Source organism: Polypterus senegalus, chromosome 3, assembly GCF_016835505.1.
Source record: "Polypterus senegalus isolate Bchr_013 chromosome 3, ASM1683550v1, whole genome shotgun sequence".
In the NCBI taxonomy this organism is placed as follows: Eukaryota; Metazoa; Chordata; class Cladistia; order Polypteriformes; family Polypteridae; genus Polypterus; species Polypterus senegalus.
The window spans coordinates 583528-586016 of NC_053156.1; the positions used below are offsets into that span (position 1 = coordinate 583528).

Below are 2489 nucleotides of genomic sequence, written 5' to 3' on the forward strand. Positions count from 1 at the left end.
CTGGATTGGGGGTTGAGGCCTTCCGTGACAGTGCTACTGAAAGACCCAGGCTGCCACTAGTTATTGCATTCAACAGTTAACCACTTGAGGATAAGCATTTACTTTCCTTAGGGGGAAGATGGCTTTTTGTGGCCCAGTGGCCTAATGGATAGGCGTCAGCCTCGGGGCTGGAGATTGTGGGTTCAAGTCCCACCTGGGTCGTTCGTGGTAGAAAAGGGGTCCATTTCTGTATGTTTCTTTTCAAAGACAATAGAGAATCCAAAATAGCGTTTAAGATTTGTAAGGAAAAGGACCCATTTAATGAAAAAACAAGAACTTTGTAGCAGGCTGTTCTTGGGTTCATTTGCTGCACTCCAATTTCTGAAGGTAAAAAAAAACTTGGGGGAAATTTCAGTCCTTTTAATGGCTTTTTTCATCCTCCCAAGGCAGGCTTACTGGAGGTGAATCTAAGCATCTCCATCTGTCCTCTTGTATGTTTCTTATTATAAAACAGTGTGAAAGAAGTCTTTCTGATGATGGTGAAAACTCTTGTACGATCGGGCAGATGTTGATAAATCAACGATGCTTCCCCTCTCTCCACTTGTGAGAATGGTATATGCTAATTGTGATCTAACTCAAGATATGAGAGGAAGGATTAAAACTGAATAAACAAATTTTCTGTGACCAAAAAAGTAACAACTTCTAAAGTAGGCAACAACGGCAGCAAATTGTAAGGTACTGCAAAGAAGAAACTTGTAAACGGTCTTTTGAGGGACATTTACATTTAGGGGTAGAAATTCATTTCCTTATCACCTCTGTGACCAGCTACAAGTATAATACAGTCATTGGTTGCTTCAAGTGATTTTGGTATGAAAAATACATACAAAATAATGTTGCTGCAGAATCAGAGGAGGTTGCAGGAAAAGTTTGTTAGTATGTAGCCAGAATAGCTGAGGATGTTCTCCTTGTCGTTGTACCCTAGGTGTATGGTCCAGAGGCTAATATTTCGGGAAAAAAGTCCATATAGTAGAACGTTATGGATGGATCTCACAAAGGACAATTTGGAGAAATGCCAAAAACAAAAATTACTTACAAGACCTATCTCCAGTGGTGAGTGTTTATATTTGTGCTATTCATTTTCCTTTCTTTCTAAGAACAATTGTGAGAAACTGCAAGGAAGGGGGACCTGATGGTGAATAGTTATATTAACATACCAATCAGTGGGCTGTAGGCTGTGACCCAGTGGCCTAATGGATAAGGCATCAGCCTTCGAGCTGAGATTGTGGGTTCGGAGTCCCATCTGGGCAATGAACATTGTTTTGAAAACACTGTCGAAGCAAAAATATTACTCGACTATTTAGTCTTCACTCAAAGGCAAACCCCTCTGAGCGTGTAGTGTTCTCGAGATAGTTGTCTACTGGGAAAACAATAAAGTGAAGAGCGCAGTGCTTGACCGTATTCCACCTCCAACTGTGAAAGTAAAAAGAGCAAAACACCCTAACAATGTTTTTAAGGTTTTGCTTTACAACATTGAACTGGAAATAGATTTACAAAAATCCGGTTCCATCCCCGCGGAGTACATTCAGATGGCATTCGTTCCATAGTCTTACAACTCTGATCCTGTATTACTAATCTGGTGACCTTTATTGGAGCCAATCAGAGAACACACCCTTATATAAACGAGCTCTGGACTTGATCGCATGTAGACCTTTGAACATCTGAATCATGAGGCCATAATTATCCGGTGTGTTTACCATGAATTCTCATTTAACAGTAGGGGGAATTTGCCAAAAGAAGTTTTCCTGACTTCGAAGGAATCCTCGCCTTCTTCCATAATTCATGACAATGCTCCAAGCGAGACTGATGTTGGTATAAATAGCACACCTCTTTGTTCTCTTGAAAAGTCGATATGTAAAATTGTTGGTTTGCTCTAGGAGCCTTATTTGAACAGTTTGCAGCCTAGAATTTTACGCGCTCCAGTTACCATCTCGATGGTTCAGCCATTACACCGAAAGTGCTCACAAGCCTGGGCTTGAACCTGGATTGGGGGTTGAGCGCCTTCCATGACAGTGCTACTGAAAGACCCAGGCTGCCACCCTAGTTATTGCATTCAACAGTTAACCACTTGAGGATAAGCATTTACTTTCCTTAGGAGGAAGATGGCTTTGGGCCCAGTGGCCTAATGGATAAGGCGTTGGCCTCCGGAGCTGGAGATTGTGGGTTCAAGTCCCACCTGGGTCGTTGTGGCTAGAAAAGGGTCCATTTCGTATGTTTCTTTTCAAAGACAATATGAGAATCCAAAATAGCTTAAGATTTGGTGCAAAGGAAAAGGACCCATTTAATGAAAAAAAAAGAACTTTGTAGCAGGCTGTTCTTTGGATTCATTTGCTGCACTCAATTTCTGAAGGTAAAACAAACTGGAATTTCAGTCCTTTTAATGGCTTTTTCATCCTCCTTTAAAGGGAGGCTTACTGAGGTGAATCTAAGCATCTCCATCTGTCCCCCTTTTT

General features: G+C 41.4%; 1 non-coding gene across 1 annotated transcript; it reads left to right on the top strand.

Moving 5' to 3' along the window:
* The first annotated feature begins 2147 nt into the window (after window positions 1–2147).
* trnar-ccg lies at window positions 2148–2220 on the top strand. Its single transcript has one exon. It is a non-coding gene; the product is annotated as a tRNA-Arg (tRNA).
* Window positions 2221–2489: the final 269 nt, after the last annotated feature.